The following is a 14,608-nucleotide window of genomic DNA, read 5'->3' as shown; positions in this document are numbered from 1 at the left end:
TCTAACATGTATTGACTCAGGGGTTGAATACTTATCTAATCATTCATAGAAAAATATATATTCTTCCATGTTGACATTACAGAGTATTTTGTGAAGGTCACGGACGAAAAAAAAATACAATTCAATCCATTTTATTCCCCACTTTGTAAGACAACAGAATGTGGAACAATTCAAGGGGTGTGAACACTTTCTGAAGGCAATGTACTCATGTCTTTCACTGGCCAGATGGTCACTGTTATGGTGTGTTTTTTCTGCAAGATCCCTAGTGCTGCAAAATGTACCTTTTAGATGGACCTGTTTAGTTATTCCATCTGTTTGTTATTTCATCCCACATCACATTAAGCCTGTCTCTTTGCTCAGGCCTGAGGCTGCTCCATATGTGTTGACTCAGCCCTTTTGCTTTCTAGCCAGTTCTCTCTCTGTGAGGTTGAGGATTGTCTTTTAGAGGTGGCAATGCCAAAAACGTTGAATTACAAATTAATGAAATAGTTCTTATCTGCTGTCTGGAGTCTTGCCCATTCCCATTGTCTAAGCCCTCAGTTATTCTACCTGTGGCTCTTTGTGGCGTGTGTCAGTAATCTTGATTGGCCACAGGACAGTGGGCAGGGGATTAACTGGCAGGGAGCCAGAGAGATAGAGGAAGAGATGGGGGGATGGAGGGAGTTAACGAATGGAGTCCTGGATTGATTTGCCTGTGTGCTGATTGGTGCCGTGAAACTGCGTTAATGTCCCCTGTTCCTTCCGCAACCATTTCCCTGTGATTGAGTGTGGGCTCTGTTATTGTTTGGCGTCAGAGTGGAACTGAAAGCAGTTGTCATTAGGATTTACAACAGCAGGCAACCAGGCAGGCAGGCAGGCAGCCAGTAAGGCAGGGAGACAGTCAGGGAGGCAGGCAGGCAGTAAGGCAGGCAGGCAGCCAGTAAGGCAGGGAGACAGTCAGGGAGGCAGGCAGGCAGTAAGGCAGGCAGGCAGCCAGTAAGGCAGGGAGACAGTCAGGGAGGCAGGCAGGCAGTAAGGCAGGCAGGCAGCCAGTAAGGCAGGGAGACAGTCAGGGAGGCAGGCAGTAAGGCAGGCAGGCAGCAGTAAGTAAGGCAGGCAGGCAGGCAGGCAGGGAGACAGTCAGGCAGGCAGCCAGTAAGGCAGGCAGGCAGCCAGTAAGGCAGGCAGGCAGGCAGGCAGGCAGGCAGGCAGGCAGGGAGACAGTCAGGCAGGCAGCCAGTCAGGCAGGCAGCCAGTAAGGCAGGGAGACAGTCAGGGAGGCCAGAGGAAACACGGGTTCCGATCACATGCTGACTCTTATTACGGCCACACACTCCAAATTGCTTGTAAATAAAGATAAATGGCGCAGGGAGTGTAAAAGATGCTGACATTGGATTTATCATACAATTAGCCTAACAAGCCAGTCTGAGGGAGATGGGGAGTGAGGTGGGGAGGGGGAACACATGTCTATCACATGCCCACGCTCCTCCCTCTAAACATGAGGTAACAAGCCAGTCCTAAACAACCCAGTGGGTGACACCTAAATCTGCCTCCCCTGTCCCTCCCCCATCACTCATTGGTCTGGTCTCAGATAGTGCTTTCACAAACCCATCCTCTGAAATGGTCTGGTCCGTGCACTCGCCCTCTCCTCCTCTCCTCTCCACACCTCTGCCCGTAGCAGTTCTTAAATTACTCCCAAATTAACAATGTCCCTAATTGATTTGGTATCATCTTTGTCTCATTCCGCAGCCTCCCGTGAGCTGATGTGAGAGAGTGCCCGCCACCATTCCCAGCCCCCAATTCAATTAAATCAGGAATTACTTGTCATAGCCACTTTTCTATCCATTTAGCAGCATAATTCTGATCCTTTGGAGAATTACGTGGGGGAAACATGATGTACAATGTATGATAAATGTTAACCCAGCCAAAGGGAGAGTAAATTAAATCTTGGAAATGGATCCTGTCAGGTTGGATAGCAGACAAATGGTGGCTGGTGCTCTCTCACCACTGGGTGGCACTGTTGCACCATGCTTTGGATGGAGAACAGAGAAACTTCCCTCTGCGTACTGTCCAGGGCTCTCCAACCCTGTTCCTGGAGAGCTACCGTCCTGTAGGTTTTCACTCCAACCCTAATCTAGGACACTTACTTCTAATAATTAGCTGGTTGATACGCTGAACTAGGTTAGTTACAACTGGGGTTGGAGCGAAAACCTGCAGGAGGGTAACGCTGAAGGAACAGAGTTGGACACCCCTACAGTAGACAAAGGCCACATTCACAATTAGACACCTAGGTTATTTCTGTGTAGTTAGGATCTGGAACAAGGGTTTGTTGGTTTGTGTCTTGTTTGGAATAACATTTCAGAGTCATAGGCATTATCCTTCTAACCTCGATCTAAGATTCAGATGAAGTGAAATAGTTAGTTCTCCAGGACCTGTTAGAATGATATCATAACCAAACTTCACCACATGCTGGTCTCACATATTTGAGTGACCTTGAAAATCATCTTAGACAAGTTGGCAACTGCTGGTCTCAATTCATTCCACAGGAACAGTAAAATGACTAGCTATGCAACGAGATTTGTTCCCAGACAAACTGAATTCTCCATCTCTCAGACACCGGTGGTCACCCTCTCTCTACTCTCCATCCCCCATGTCTAGTCTATACATACATTACATGTAATGACCTGCTCTGGCAGAGGGGTGGAGTGGGGAGGTGGAATATAGAGCAGCAGTAAGTGTGTGTGTGCTCACAGTCAGTGTGCCACGAAGAGGGCAGAAGACCAGGGATGTGTCCCAAGGTGCTGCTGTGCTCTATCCCAGGTAGAGCCTGTCCTAGACCAGAGAGGGCTGACAGGGCTTAGAGTTGAGGATGTCCTACCAGCCTACCAGTAATCTCCAGGGTGCCACTGCCACCTCAGTGCCACATTCCCCTCTGCGGAGTGAGATTGCCTCGGTGATGGTAACGACAGCCGTCTCGCATCCAGGGGAGTCAGGGGTACGGTGCGGGGGGCTCCTCACCTCCCTCAGTCTGGGAGATTGCTTCCTGTTACCGGTGCTCCCCATGCAGCATTAATGGGAAATCAATCGGAGGAGCCCAGCCTTAACCGAGCAGGAGGCAGCAGCCATAAATATTCATGTCCATTTTGAGAAGTTGTTTGCACTCCATATTTCTGTTGACACATGGGGTCTGTGTTGGCATTTGTATCTGGAGGTATGAGGGGTGGTGGGCCGGAGGGGTATGTGTGTTTTGCAGAGGGACACAGATGGGCAATGAGGCAGTGACAGTGACCTGTTTACCTGCTGCTCAGGTGTCATGTGATTAAGAGTTGGTTTGTCAGTCACACGGGTCAGGGCTGGGTCATTAAAATGTTTCAAAGGAGCAGCAGGCCTATACTAACACAAACACCAGGTAGTCTATTCCCCTTTGCTGTCTGGTAGCTTACTGTTGAACAGTTTTCTCTTAATCTAAATCAAACATACAGTGCAGGGGAATAGATAACAATTGCATTTCTCATCTGTTGTCTTATGAGTTTAACTGTTCGTTACGTGTGTGTGTGTGTTTCTCTCTGTGTGTGTGTGTGTTTTTGTGTGTATGATCTGTTCTGGGTGTTGTGATGTCCTATGTTCCTCCTCTAGGTCCCATGTCTGATCAGGGTGCTTACTGAGGAGGTGAAGCAGAGGGCTCAGGCCTTGCTGTCCTCCAATACCTACCAGGTGCTGCTGGCCACCCTCAGAGAAGAGGTTAGTCTACACCACGACCCATCAACACCAGCACATTGCATGTGTGTGTGTATCCAGACAGTGTTTGTGGGTGTGCGCGTGTGTCCTAAGTAGATATAACACCTATCTTGTCTCTGTACAGGGTGTCAGAGGCTTGTACAGGGGCTACGGGAGTGCGGTACACAGAGAGGTAGGTCTATTCTACCACACACAACTTCCCTTCTACACTGACTTGAACAAAAGTGCTTCAAAGCTTTCACGTTGCATTAGCCTCCATCAAACATCATTGGCAAGATCATGGACCCCCTTTGATATGTTTTTTGGCAGGTGTACCAGTATGCTTGTATGTATGCAGCCTATACCACCATAACATGTCAGGTACTGTACTTGTAGAATGAGACTATTCAGAATTGATTCATTCATGATAACTGCGTGAAATATGGTTTTATTTTCTCCCATTATTCCTCTGAAAGTGTTCTAAATCCCCCTGGGCAGAGAGGGAAGTGGATGGAAACACTGAACTCCTGTTTTTTTCTCTGTTTCATTTTGCACAGTTACTTAACCGAGACCAGTTCCATCTGTTTGAATCGCTTGATTAATTCAAGTAATTAGAGATGTTATAAATGCAAAACAAAATGAGGAGAAAAAAAAGCAGAGATTGAACATTGAATCAGTCCCCTTGATGAAGGCTCACCTTTGTAATGGAGTGCCCACTCTGCTCCCTCTCGCTCTTTGATTCATTATCTGCTGGTTAATTGCCCCTGCAGAGGTAATGTCTCATGGATTCAGGCACGTTACACACCTCGCATTTATCTCCACCACAGGTTTTTCTTCTTCTTCTTTCTCATTTTCAATAGATTGAGAAAGAAACAGAGAGAGGGAAGAAAAGTTGTATATGAAGGTGACACTCGTTTTTCTGTCTCTTTTTTGGGGTAATATAGTCCCCTACTGCTGTGCTAGCCTGTTCTTATTTTCTGCCTCACTAAACCGATGTTATTCACACAAATTCCATCTGGACAGGGAGGGAAAAAAGGACAACAAGGCTCTCTGATTTCTCCAAGGGGATGTGAATAAATGAATACATTTGGAGGCTGGTGCCCGGCCTCTGTGCATACTAAGGGCCAGATGAAACAGGCGGGGAGAGAGGCAGAGGAGCGCCTAGGATCCTCCTCGCGATTGGCTTTGACGTGTGTCAGGAAGGTAATTCATTTTCTCAGCCGGCTATCCGCTATCTCATCCTGCTCGGCGACCCTGTCAAGATAACTTTATTTAGCTTGAGCGACGCTCCCCCAGCACGGCCATCTAATTGGGGTCCTCTCTATGATGTAGATTCATTAAGGATCCTTCAGAAGTGATTTCTGATAGCAAAGATCTCACAGGTTACGGCAGGAAGGGAGTGTGGCTGTGTCCAGGATGAGGGGTTACACAAATAGGGAGTGGTGGAGAACTGATTCACAACTGGCATGATTATGTTAGGTAGCACATCAGCTTTCTTATTTATATATATATATACAGTACCAGTCAAAAGTTTGGACCTACTCATTCTAGGGTTTTTCTTTATTTTTCCTACTTTCTACATTGTAGAATAATAGTGAAGACGTTAGAACTATGAAATAACACATTATGTAGTAACTAAAACAGTTTTAAACAGTTTTAAACCTCCCCCTTAAAAGATTTAGATGCACTACTGTTCCACTGGATGTCATAAGGTGAATGCACCAATTTGTAAGTCGCTCTGGATAAGAGCGTCTGCTAAATGACTTAAATGTAAATGTTAAACAAATCTAAATATATTCTAGATTTTAGGTTCTTCGAAGTAGCCACAATATGCCTTGAAGACAGCTTTGCACACTCGTTGCATTCTTTCAACTAGCTTCAGAAAGAATACTTTTCCAACAGTCTTGAAGGAGTTCCCACTTATGCTGAGCACTTGTTGGCTGCTTTTCCTTCACTCTGCGGTCCAACTCATCCCAAACCATATCAATTGGGTTGAGGTCAGGTGATTGTGGAGGCCAGGTCATCTGATGCAGCACTCCATTACTCTCCTTGGTCAAATAGCCCTTACACAGCCTGGATGTGTGTTGGGTCATTGTCCTGTTGAAAAACAAATGATAGTCCCACTATGAGCAAACCAGATGGGATGGCATATCGCTGCAGAATGCTGTGGTAGCCATGATGGTTAAGTGTACCTTGAATTCTAAATGAATCCCTGACAGTGTCACCAGCAAAGCACCACTACACCATCACACCACTTTCTCCATGCTTCACGGTGGGAACCAGACATGCAGAGATCATCCATTCACCTACTCTGCGTCTCACAAAGACACGGAGGTTGGAAGCAAAAATCTCAAATTTGGACAGATTTCCACATGTCTAATGTCCATTGCTCGTGTTTCATGGACCAAGCAAGTCTCTTCTTATTATTGGTGTTCTTTAGTTGTGGTTTCTTTGCAGCAATTCGACCATGACGGCCTGATTCACGCAGTCTCTTCTGAAAAGTTGATCTTGAGATGTGTCTGTTACTTGAACTCTGTGAAGCATTTATTTGGGCTGCAATCTGAGGTGCAGTTAACTCTAATTGTAACGGTTCTCCTCGTCATCTGAGGAAGAGTAGTCAAGATCAGACCAATGCGCAGCGTGGTAGGTGTCCATGTTAATATTTTATAAATCAACTGAACACTGAATAACAAAACAACGACGACGACGACGAGCGTGTGAACGAAACAGTCCTGTAAGGTGCAAACACACAAAACAACTACCCACAAATCAAATGGGAAAAACAGGCTACCTAAGTATGATTCATTTATTGGATATTTCAAACTTTTTTAACAAATCAAAAACTGAAAAATTGGGCGTGCAAAATTATTCAGCCCCTTTACTTTCAGTGCGGCAAACTCTCTCCAGAAGTTCAGTGAGGATCTCTGAATGATCCAATGTTGACCTAAATGACTAATGATGATAAATACAATCCACCTGTGTATAATCAAGTCTCCGTATAAATGCACCTGCACTGTGATAGTCTCAGAGGTCCGTTAAAAGCGCAGAGAGCATCATTAAGAACAAGGAACACACCAGGCAGGTCCGAGATACTGTTGTGAAGAAGTTTAAAGCCGGATTTGGATACAAAAAGATTTCCCAAGCTTTAAACATCCCAAGGAGCACTGTGCAAGCGATAATATTGAAATGGAAGGAGTATCAGACCACTGCAAATCTACCAAGACCTGGCCGTCCCTCTAAACTTTCAGCTCATACAAGGAGAAGACTGATCAGAGATGTAGCCAAGAGGCCCATGATCACTCTGGATGAACTGCAGAGATCTACAGCTGAGGTGGGAGACTCTGTCCATAGGACAACAATCAGTCGTATATTGCACAAATCTGGCCTTTATGGAAGAGTGGCAAGAAGAAAGCCATTTCTTAAAGATATCCATAAAAAGTGTCGTTTAAAGTTTGCCACAAGCCACCTGGGAGACACACCAAACATGTGGAAGAAGGTGCTCTGGTCAGATGAAACCAAAATTGAACTTTTTTGCAACAATGCAAAACGTTATGTTTGGCGTAAAAGCAACACAGCTCATCACCCTGAACACACCATCCCCACTGTCAAACATGGTGGTGGTAGCACCATGGTTTGGGCCTGCTTTTCTTCAGCAGGGACAGGGAAGATGGTTAAAATTGATGGGAAGATGGATGGAGCCAAATACAGGACCATTCTGGAAGAAAAACCTGATGGAGTCTGCAAAAGACCTGAGACTGGGACGGAGATTTGTCTTCCAACAAGACAATGATCCAAAACATAAAGCAAAATCTACAATGGAATGGTTCAAAAATAAACATATCCAGGTGTTAGAATGGCCAAGTCAAAGTCCAGACCTGAATCCAATCGAGAATCTGTGGAAAGAACTGAAAACTGCTGTTCACAAATGCTCTCCATCCAACCTCACTGAGCTCGAGCTGTTTTGCAAGGAGGAATGGGAAAAAATGTCAGTCTCTCGATGTGCAAAACTGATAGAGACATACCCCAAGCGACTTACAGCTGTAATCGCAGCAAAAGGTGGCGCTACAAAGTATTAACTTAAGGGGGCTGAATAATTTTGCACGCCCAATTTTTCAGTTTTTGATTTGTTAAAAAAGTTTGAAATATTCAATAAATGTCATTCCACTTCATCATTGTGTCCCACTTGTTGTTGATTCTTCACAAAAAATACAGTTTTCTATCTTTATGTTTGAAGCCTGAAATGTGGCAAAAGGTCGCAAAGTTCAAGGGGGCCGAATACTTTCGCAAGGCACTGTATTTGATGTATACTTTTACATGGTTTATCTTTGTAAAGCTGAGGTATCATTTAAGTTTCAGACAGATCCAGTATGAAATAGCCTTAAATGAGAAATCCAGCTCAAGCAAAGTGATTTTGATTTGTCTGTGCAAAAAAAAAGCACTTACTTTAATCTAAATATAAGTTGTGGTGAGTCATTATTTAGGATTCCTATGCACTAGGCTGTTAAGTGCATTTGTTGTCCATTTAGATCAGTGATTCACTGTAAAACCCAGTAAATCACCACAATCAGTAGCATGTAAATGTATGTGCTAAATACCTCTAATTAAGCCCTTGCTTAGGTCTTTTGTTTATGTACTTTGGCATGTTCCTCAGTTTGGGTGGTTTTTGATGTTCTCTCTTCACCACCTCTGTTCAGAGTACTGCTTCTCTTCATCACTAGACGGAGAGTATTCCACTCAGACTCTTCTGTTCCATTTTACATGAACATTTGAGTTATTTAGCAGACACTCTTATCCAGAGCGACATACATTTGGAGTATTCATCTTAAGGTAGCTAGGTGAGACAATCCTATATCACATTTGAACTTAGAACATTTTTCCTCAGAAAAGTCAAGTGTTATGTATGTATTTTCTATTTATGTATTGCTGCTCTGTACACAAGCCCTCTCTTTCCTCTCCAAACTGGCTTATGACATTATGAGTACCAATCACCCTAATGAAATCGCTAAACTTTTTTCTGCATGACAATAGTGGACATTTTGGATGGAGTGCCCATATACTCTTGGCCTGAAGCTTAATATTTGATCTAGGAGTTGATCTAGACAGTCATTGCTCTGATAAGGTGGATTGACGGAGCTGTGTTATCCTCTCCAGCCATCAAGCACAACTCCACACTCTTTCTCTCTCTCCCTCTCTCTCCTTCTCTCCCTCTCTTTTTCTCTCTTTTTCTCTCTCACTTGCTCACTCGCTGTCCCGGTCTCTGTCTTTCATTCTTTCCTTCTTTCTTTCTCTCTTCCCCCTCTTTCTCTCCCCACATCTCTAACCCCACTGTGGGGTCTACTTCTGCTCTAGAGAGTTGCTGTTGGAGAGAAAGAGTGACAGAGAGAAAGGGAGAGAGATCCAAAAAGCTAATATTTGTAGAGAGAGTGAGAGAGTGAGTGACCTATCTTTGGTGCGTCTGTCTGACAGGAACAAAAGTGGGATGATTTATGTTTCCTCGGTCCTCCTCCCAACAACACAGGGCTGGAACAGCCGCCTGAAAGCACTGAACTGACAGACAACCTACAGCCAGCCTCTCTCTCTCTCTTTTGCTCTCTTTCTCTCTATGCCTCAGCAGACAGGAGCTGGCAACCAGCTCAGAGAGAGCAACCAGTCTTAACAAACACCTCCACTCCTCTCTGTTCTGTTCCCCTCTCTCCGTCTTGTGTCTCTCTGAAAGAACTCATATGTAACTAGAAGTTGTCACCAAAGTAAATACAGTTTAACATGTAAAAAGGGTAACTTTGACTACAGAATTAACTCATCTCTTTTCCCTCTCGTGCTCCCCCCCCTTGCTCAAGCCCTCTCCCTCATTTTCTCCCTCAAACACTGTTGACATGAGAGGGCCTTTGGCCCCTGAGGCCCAGGTCTAAACCCACGCCCAATTTGTTTGAATTACTCTGTCGTTTGCCTTCCTGCTCTGCCTTCGTCACACTGGATTGTGCTGCAAACAGGTGGAACGTATGGTAGTGAGTGTGTGTGTGTACTGATGCATGTCTTATGTATGCGTGTCCGATTTGGTACACTAACAATGGTGTTATATTTCCACTTTTGTTATGATTGAAATGAAGTCCCTAAACAAGCGTATGACAGACATCACCCTTCTGTGGCTCTTTGGAGAGAATCCATGTTTGCCCGTGTGGCACATTTCGAGAAAAGAGGAGAAGGAGAAGAATACAAGAAAAGAGAGGAGACAATCATGCAGTTTTCTGTTCCTGTGCTCAGTGATCCATATGGGCTAGTGTTTATATACCCTCATCCATATCTGGCACTCGCTGGCACAGAGAGAGACTGGAGAGAGTATGTCAGCCAGGGAAGATTTACTCTGCACTTGCTGTTGTTTACTGCTGGACGGTTGGACTGTATATCTAGTCCCGTGTTCCCCTCACTAACGTCAATATCTACAGTCCGAAATATTCCCAACACCCCCAAACAAAAAGGGAGATGAGGCTGGTACACATGTAACTGTGGGGAAATGTAACTTGGTGTTGTTGTTTAGAAGATGTCTTGTTTAGAAGAGTCTTATGGTTTCACATCTGCTTGTACATTGCTCTGTTTAGTCACACAATGGTATCAATTAGCGTTGGAGGCCTGGTCTATTTAATAGGCCCTGTTGACCTTTGTGTGCTTGACCTTTGGCCTGACCTGGCTGTGTGTGTAGAGGTCAGTGTGTTGTGTGTGCGTATGATATGTGTGTGCGCGTGTGTGTGTGTGAGAGAGAGAGAGAGAGAGAGAGAGAGAGAGAGAGAGAGAGAGAGAGAGAGAGAGAGAGAGAGAGAGAGAGAGAGAGAGGATGGTAGAGGTGTAGGGTGTGTGTGGGGTGAGGCGACCATGTGTGTTTGGGGAGGTATCTGGTGTCAGCACATATTTGGAGCTGGTATTACCCGTGCAGACTGGTTGAGGGAGAGGAGACACAGCTGTTGCATGCTGCTCCTACCAGGCAAGCAGGAACCAACCTTCACACTACAACCTCCTCATTTCCCTTAGAACCTCCACCCTGCTGGGACCAGCTCTGTCTGATAATCCACCCCCCACTGGAGCAGTTTGCCTGAGCTGACTCACCATCACCACCTGGATTAGCACCCCATGTTTATACCCACTAACCATGTGTACCAATGTATTTGTTGAGGGAGTAGACATGAAGCTATCGATGTTGAAAGAGCATCCAAAACCACACTAAGTAGGCAAATAGAATGAGATCAGAGACATCATAAAAAGGCATCATTGGATAAAACATAGAATGGAATTGCATGGTCAGAATGATGGAATTTGCAAAGCCTTTACTAACTCACTTTTGGACTGAAAGTTATAGCCTGTAGTACACATTGAAATGAACTGGTCTCAGGAATAATCATTTTGTTTTAACAATTAAAGGATGTCTTATTGAAACCTTTCGTCTTCTGTTGGTAGCCTAACCCATTAACATACTTCTGTTGGTAGCCTAACCCATTAACAGACTTCTGTTGGTAGCCTAACCCATTAACAGACTTCTGTTGGTAGCCTAACCCATTAACAGAGTTCTGTTGGTAGCCTAACCTATTAACAGACTTCTGTTGGTAGCCTAACCCATTAACAGACTTCTGTTGGTAGCCTAACCCATTAACAGACTTCTGTCGGTAGCCTAACCCATTAACAGACTTCTGTTGGTAGCCTAACCCATTAACAGACTTCTGTTGGTAGCCTAACCCATTAACAGACTTCTGTTGGTAGCCTAACCCATTAACAGACTTCTGTTGGTAGCCTAACCCATTAACAGACTTCTGTCAGTAGCCTAACCCATTTACAGACTTCTGTTGGTAGCCTAACCCATTAACAGAGTTCTGTCGGTAGCCTAACCCATTAACAGACTTCTGTTGGTAGCCTAACCCATTAACAGACTTCTGTTGGTAGCCTAACCCATTGAAGAACTTCGGATGTTTTCAATGAGGAGACTCTCAGTTAGATAGCAAATGTTCAGTTTTTCCTGAAAGATTATTTGTGCAGGACAAATCGCTCCGTTTTCTGCGTCACGTTTAGCTACGAAAAAAACCTGTATCCAGGATTGTGTAAATCTATCCGCAAGCTCATTAGCATAACAACGTTAACTATTCATGAAAATCGCAAATGAAATTAAATCAATATGCTAGCTCTCAAGCTTAGCCTTTTGTTAACAACACTGTCGTCTCAGATTTTCAAAAATATGCTTCTCAACCATAGCAAAACAAGCATTTGTGTAACAGTATTGATAGCTATTGCAGGCTAGCGTAGCATTTAGCGTTAGCATTCAGCAGGCAACATTTTGACAAAAACCAGAAAAGCATTCAAATAAAATAATTTACCTTTGAAGAACTTCGGATGTTTTCAATGAGGAGACTCTCAGTTAGATAGCAAATGTTCAGTTTTTCCTGAAAGATTATTTGTGCAGGAGAAATCGCTCCGTTTTCTGCGTCATGTTTGGCTACCAAAAAAAACGAAAATTCAGTCATCATAACGCCAAACTTTTTTCCAAATTAACTCCATAATATCGACTGAAACATGGTAAACGTTGTTTAGAATCAATCCTCAAGGTGTTTTTCACATATATCTTCATGATATATCGTTCGTGGAAGTCTCCTCTCTCCTCTCAAATCACTGGATGACTGCGTGCAGCTTGTAGATTACGCAGCAATTTCAACAAAGGACACCGGGCGGACACCTGGTAAATGTAGTCTCTTATGGCCAATCTTCCAATGATATGCCTACAAATACGTCACAATGCTGCAGACACCTTGGAGAAACGATAGAAATGGCAGGCTCATTCCTGGGGCATTCACAGCCATATAAGGAGACATTGGCAAACTGAGCCTCAAAAATCCTGCTCATTTCCTGTTTGAGGTTTCATCTTGGTTTCGCCTGTAGCATCAGTTCTGGGGCACTCACAGATAATATCTTTGCAGTTTTGGAAACGTCAGAGTGTTTTCTTTCCAAAGCTGTCAATTATATGCATAGTCGAGCATCGTTTTGTGACAAAATATTGCGCTTAAAACGGGCACGTTTTTTTTATCCAATAATGAAATAGCGCCCCCATAGGTTGAAGAGGTTAACAGACTTCTGTTGGTAGCATAACCCATTAACAGACTTCTGTTGGTAACCTAACCCATTAACAGACTTCTGTTGGTAGCCTAACCCATTAACAGACTTCTGTCGGTAGCCTAACCCATTAACAGACTTCTGTTGGTAGCCTAACCCATTAACAGAGTTCTGTTGGTAGCCTAACCCATTAACAGAGTTCTGTCGGTAGCCTAACCCATTAACAGACTTCTGTTGGTAGCCTAACCCATTAACAGACTTCTGTCGGTAGCCTAACCCATTAACTGAGTTCTGTTGGTAGCCTAACCCATTTAACAGACTCTAGAATTCTATGCTAAACTCCTGAATGGTTTTCTGTGTCATGGACATGAAGTCGTCCCTATCAGTGGACGTGATTTATTAACATGACAACACACATCATGATACAATCACATAAACTGCTCTCCAGCTGAGTGGTAGAATGGGGCTAATTGTGCCTGTCTCACTCAGACACATTGGATATTATTGGCCTAGTTTTGCCATGGTTAGAGATGAGAGTTTATGATATCTGTTTATGTAGGCATATCTCTCTCTCTTTTTGTCATTCATCTCTCTGGTTAATATGTTTGGCAGGACTATGGACGGGGGTCTGTGTGCTATGTGCCATACACACACACACTCCCCTCACATGCACACACCCCCCTCACACACACACTCCCAGTGGGATGCAGTTTGGCAGGTACTCCTCTACAGCTCCCGGTGCATATCTGAGAACAAGCCTCGTGGCCTCCACTAGAGCAACAAGCAGAGGTACTGGTGACTAATAGACTTGGATGAGGAGGTGGACTCTGGATGAGTACACAGGCAGGATGGAGACAGACAGACACCCCTTACACAGGGCCAAGGCCCAGAGTCTTATCATTGGCTGGGAGACAGGACACGGTTGTGTTCAGCTGGATGAGGAGAAGAGCATGATGATCCATAGGAGGTTGAGCCACAGGCACCCATGGATCATACATCTCATGGTTATGTGTCTCTGAGTATTCCCCATCGGGGAAGTGATTCATAAAGCAGTCCCAGACTGGGTCAGGGCCTGTCACACGTATTTGTGCTCATGTGTTGATGTAATGGACTCTCTGAAGGGCTGGGCCTGCTTCAGTATCAGCAGTATTAGTGAATTATGTGGGGTGATTGTGTGAGGACTGACTTGATCAACGTTGCTGTCCTTCTAGAGAGGTACTTCATGTGCTAGGATAACCAAACACTGATTAATATTTGTGCCCATTGCATCACTGCTGTAGTTATGTGCATTGGCAGTGTTCACGGTGTTCTATTTAGGCTTATTGACATTCAAAGATGACAGTTGTATTTGACCACGATGAGAGCGTAGAAAATTGTGTACTTTACATGTACTATGTGTCTTACTACCCATTGATGGGTATTAAACCCAAACTAAAGAGAATGCAGTGATTATTTTTGCTTTTCATCCATTTATGATTGTTGCCCAGATCTGAACGATTTCTCAGGCATTTTACCTTTCAGAAAAGCTGCAGGGACACCCTAGCTGGATGTCAGTGTTCATCAGACCCAGGCCTTTAGGCCAGAGGGAATCTGTTTGTAGCAGACACACACAGGACACAGGGATTCACAACAAATACTCCCACTCTGACATGGTTTTTTATATCTATTATTCTATTATCCAAGGCTAGGAGACAGTTATGTTTGAGCTGATCATTGTTGTCAGGGTCGGTGGTGTGGACGTGACCAACATGGCTGCCGTTAGCGGTCTGTAATGAGCATATCTCTCCAGGTCTCGGGGCTATGTTTGCTTCCCACAATTTTCTGCGTG

General features: G+C 44.4%; 1 pseudogene; it reads left to right on the top strand.

The window, feature by feature from the left end:
- Positions 1 to 2,848: 2,848 nt before the first annotated feature.
- Positions 2,849 to 14,608, top strand: part of LOC115144875 (mitochondrial S-adenosylmethionine carrier protein-like) — a 68,522-nt pseudogene continuing 56,762 nt past the window's right edge.

The sequence above is a fragment of the Oncorhynchus nerka genome, linkage group LG2, assembly GCF_034236695.1.
Source record: "Oncorhynchus nerka isolate Pitt River linkage group LG2, Oner_Uvic_2.0, whole genome shotgun sequence".
Classification (NCBI taxonomy): Eukaryota; Metazoa; Chordata; class Actinopteri; order Salmoniformes; family Salmonidae; genus Oncorhynchus; species Oncorhynchus nerka.
The sequence above is the reverse complement of the archived record's forward strand: the minus strand, read 5'-3'. Positions and strand labels throughout refer to the sequence as shown.